We start from the raw sequence: 4,969 nt of genomic DNA on the forward strand, positions 1-4,969 counted from the left end.
AGACCTTGTCTCTACAATAAATCAAAAATTAGCACGTGCCTGTAGTTCCAGCTACTTGGAAGGCTGAGGCGGAAGGATCACCGGAGCCCAGCAGGTCAAGGCTGTGGTGGCTGGGATTGTACCAATGCACTCCAGTCTGGGTGACAGACTGAGACTCCAACTCAAAAAAGAAAAAGAGCACTCCTCTCAATTAGAAGGTTACCCTAAGCAGCAGAGGCCCTGGAAGGAGCAGATGCACTAAGAATAGGGCAGGTAACAACTTCTGATGATGGTTTTGGAAAAAAAGCATCAAATCTAAACTCTTGGAGGAAGAGTGACATCACACAGCAAAGTGGATCAACTTTGTGCTGTGGATTTAGGAGCAAAAGCAAATTCAAGTAATATCCCTGGAAAGTTCTCAGATTCCTGTGGATAGTGAACTAGGCATGTGTATACATCTGAGTCCTCTCAGGAAATAGAAACTCCACAGTGAGTTAAACAGATGAAATGTAGCGGAATTATTAAACATAGTAAGAAAATAACTATAAGATATAAGAAAATGCTACACAGAACCCTAGGGCTGAAAGAAATGTCCAAAGAAGAACAACTTGGAAGGGTCACCCCTCCCCAAGGCTGGGGTGCAAAACCCACTGAAGAAAGTATAGTTCAGTCCTCTGGGTAGTAGAGAATCTCACAGATTTGTCCATGCCCAAAGTGGTCTCAGTCACTGGACAAGCCAGAAGCAATCCTCTTGACCCTAGGAAGGGGCCTGCAGAGGAAATACTGCTCAGTGGAAGCTTCCAGGCAGCAGGTGGCATGAGGGTCAGCAGAGGGGAAGGGGCAGTGGGAGGGGCAGGGAGGCTTCGGGCACTGATTTTCATGTCAAGAGGGCCGTGAGAAGGTTGCTGCCAGGCTGAGGCAGCAAGACCAAAGTGTCCACGAGTTCAGGGCACATGGCTGGGGCAGCACCACACAGAACACCCTCACACGTCCTCTGCTGGATGCCCCAGGAGGGCCCCTTCCTTCTGTTGCATTCCCCACCCCAGGGCCTTTAACTGAAAAAGCTTAACATTGTGCTCAAAAAGGAGCACAAAGGAGGAATATTCGAGAAACTCTGTTCATTATCACTGAGCCTATTAGGAAGGATGAATATGGAGCTGAGTGGCAATAACATGTTCTAAAATGAATTCTCAGGGTTTTCTGAGATGTTTGGAACCAGGTATTTGAGAAAGAAGACAATTTCCTGGAGAGATGAGCCTTTATTTCCAAAATAAATTAAAGTTGCTGAAAGATGGATCAGAGCTACTATAAATTGATGCAGAAACATTTCCAAAGGGACATCAGTAGGGATTTAACCCACATGTCCTCAGAATGCAAACACCAGTGGGACTGGCACATACACCTGACACTGATTGAAGACACTAAGCTGAAGAGCACCACCTGAGGGCAGTGTGCTACCCAAAACAGTAACACACTCCACATGTTTTCAGGCATTGAAGCTTGGCACACATTTCACACACTTGATCCCCACAACTTTGTGAGATAATCAAGATAGACGTTATCCTCATATGTCATGAGAGGAAACCGAGTCAGAGGCTAGAACACCAGTCTTCTGATCCTGTGCACTTGCTGGATCACCTCATACCTGTCTTTTTCAAAACCCTCCTTCAAATTCCCCCCCAGCCCCACCACCAGGAAGGGCCCCTGACTATCCACAGGCCAAACTCCTTTTCAATCAGCATTTTGTTGCATAACATTATACGTCTAAAAACAGTGGTTCTCTAACTTTAGTTGAGCATCAGAATCCCCAGGGGCTTGATTACTGGGCCAACTCCTTGGATTTCTCATAATTTGCATTTCTAATTAGCTCACAGGAGCTAAAGCAGCTGCTGCTCAGGTGACTACAATTCCGGAACTACTGACTTAGAAGTTAGCAGGATCTTCCACCATGTCTAGGTTCAGACCTGCAAGCCCAGCATACAGAATGCCAAAAGTTAATTTTCTCAAGCAAAGAATTTCCAACAGTTAATTCTCATTAAATGTTCAGGGGTCCTGACTCCCAACAGATTTCTTCCCAGTATGGCAAACAGATGATTTTAACTTGGCCTTCTTACTTCTTTGGCATCAGGAAGGGCTGCTGTTTCCCTAGAAGATTCCTGCTCTGTCCTCTGTAAGGCAAGAGTAGAACCCATCCTCACTTACAGCTCATGCCTGCCCAGCAGGGCTCAGCCCTTCTCATACACTGTCTCTTTTGATAGACGTAAGTAGGAGAGACTGTTGTTGTTGCTGCTGATGTGAATGGAAAATGGGGATACCTCCATGACTGTTGTCTTCCAACTTCCAGAAAAAACTGGCCGACCATTTGGGAGAAATACCCCTCTCAGTCACTTTTTTCAACATAATGTAAATACACCATGATTTCTCTTCATTTATTAAAGTTCCACCAAGTATAAGCTTGACACCTCTGTGTCTTAAAACGTAACTTTCTTTTAAAGAGGTGTCTTTCTTGACTAGTAAAAAGCTGTGTCCTAAAACTGCCAATGTCATCCAGGGCAAACTTTTTATAAAGGAGACACAAACCAGTAGCTTCTGAGTTGCCATAGGCCAGAAGGTGTGTATTTGGGATTCCCACGTGGTATTTTGTAAAAACTAGTTTCAATGTTTTAAAATCAGGCAGATTTCCAGTTTTCTTGAAAAATGTTGGTTAAAGCAAAGCCAGAGCCTGGTTTCACCCTTGACAGCAAGCAGCTGCAGCTGCTTCCTTTGGATAGGACGTGTGCTTTCAAGTTCACTGCAGATTCTGTCACAAGACCTGACACCCCAGTTCCCACCTGCTAGTGCCCAGCAGACACCTGAGTTTGCACTCCCATCTTTACAGAACCATTTGGGTTTATAAACTTGTAGTATAATGAAAAGGAACTTAATTGATTTCACATATACATTGAAGGGGTGTGAAGAGAATTGCCTGATAATGACTTGCTACTTCTTCCAGATAGCTCTCTTTCCATCCTCAATTCCGAGCAAACCAGGACAGAGTCCTGAGAACTTGAGGCCCTAAGTTCCAGAGAGGTAGATGTGGTGAGCGGAGTCACAGGATGTCTGTTTAGGAACTGCAAGAGAATAGAGAGAGAGAGGGAGACCACTAAAGAAAAGGAGAGACACAAATGGAGGAAAGAGAGGTCGAGGAAGGGAGGACTTACCAGCGCCTCTTAAACCAGGTTAGACCTATGATGAGTGCAAGGAGGGACACCAGGCATGCCAGTATTGCCAAGACAATCAGGTTCACCAAGGCATGGCTCTCACCTGTTGTGGGGAAACATGGGCTGATCTCTACCTATTTCAAGACCCCTGATCTAAGCACACGTAAGGGTGCCATCTGCCTCTTAACTCCTTCTCCACTTAAACCACCTATTTATACTCATAAGTTTAGATTTCCCATCGTTCCTCGGGGCCTGGGCATACCTACTTCAGTATTTACTAGTGTAGCATGGCAGAGGAGGGGAAGGACAGCAACTCTGTGGCTAGGCAGACCTGAGTCTAGATCCAGCTCTTCCACGTTCCTTGTGACTCCAGAAAGTTAACCTATCTCGGCCTCAACTTCCTCATCCATCAAATGAGGATAAAATAGAAATACTTGCTGGGCTCGGTGGCTCAGCCTGTAATCCCAGCACTTTGGGAGGCTGAGGCGGGTGGATAGCCTGAGCCTGCGGGTTCGAGACCACCCTGGGCAACTTAGCGAGACCTCATCTCTACAGTAATTAAAAATTAAAAATTAGCCAGGTGCAGTAGCGCAAGTCTATAGTTCTGGCTACTTGGAAGGCTGAGACGGAAGGATAGCCAGAGCCTGGCGGGTCGACACTGGGGTGGCCATGAGCATGCTACTGCACTCTAGCCTGAGACTCCAACTCAAAAAATAGAAATTAAAAAAAGAAAGAAAGAAGCACTTGATTCACAGAGAGTTGTGATGATGAGGTGCTCTGGGCAGAGTCATCAGCTCTCACACTGTTGAGGAAGCACTCAATAAACCACAGCTATTTTTGTTATCGTGTTTTTCCTGATTCCCCTTCACCCTCTCTGCTAAGGAATGAACCCTCCAGAATTCTTTATTTGCTGCATAATTCTGGATCTCTGGGGTTTTCAGCCTCGTTTCTTCTTCTATAGGGAACACGTCATCACAATCCTTTTTGAGTTTCAGGTCTTTGTTTCCTTCCTTCTGATATCAGGATCCCACTTTGTCTATTCCTCCTGTTTGGAAGCCTCATCTCAAACTTCTCAACCCTGGGTGCGTCAAGCCCCATCTTTCCCTGGTGCCTTCCTCTATGCACCCCACCTCATGCCATTTCCAGCCTGGGTCCCAGATCTTCCTCACCCCAGTAGAGGATGATGTCCTGGCCCTCTAGACTGCTGTGCTTCACCCGACAGGCCAAGCCAGGTGCCTCACCAGCCTCCACATCCAGGGTTGCTTGGCGATACCATGTCTCGTCGGCATTGGGCAGGATGTCCCCTTGCTGAGTGCCTGACTGCTCCTGCTCACCCTGCATCCACATCACCCACACGGGCTTTGGGTAGAATCCTGAGACGTGGCACACCAGCAGCAGCAACCAGGCCCAGGACTGGGGCCACTGGACAGCCAGGCCCTGGGCTTCACTGTATCCAACAAGGAATGGGGGGGATCTTGATGTGAGGACTCTGCCTTAGAGGCTCATGCTCCCCACATGTCCATCTCCAGAAATGAAGTCTCCTGTGACTTCCATCCACAAATAAAAGGTTAGGTGATTAAATTAGGTATAAAATTGTCCAAATAATGGATAGGAGGAAAGCTGTAAGGATGGAAGTAAAAAGAAGAATAGTTATATGTGTCATGGTATGCTATCTAACTTTGCATTCTTCATATTCCAAGCCGCCCTTAAAAACTTGAACAGCTCTGTTTAGTTTATCTGTATCTCAAAATTTGCAAGTGCCAACATTCTTGCAGACTATAAGACAAGAA

General features: G+C 46.2%; 1 pseudogene; it reads right to left on the reverse strand.

Moving 5' to 3' along the window:
• Positions 1-3,034: 3,034 nt before the first annotated feature.
• On the reverse strand, positions 3,035-4,626 carry LOC103271833 (annotated as a pseudogene).
• Positions 4,627-4,969: the final 343 nt, after the last annotated feature.

The sequence above is a fragment of the Carlito syrichta genome, unplaced genomic scaffold, assembly GCF_000164805.1.
Source record: "Carlito syrichta isolate Samal-C Ts95f unplaced genomic scaffold, Tarsius_syrichta-2.0.1 Scaffold311917, whole genome shotgun sequence".
In the NCBI taxonomy this organism is placed as follows: domain Eukaryota; kingdom Metazoa; phylum Chordata; class Mammalia; order Primates; family Tarsiidae; genus Carlito; species Carlito syrichta.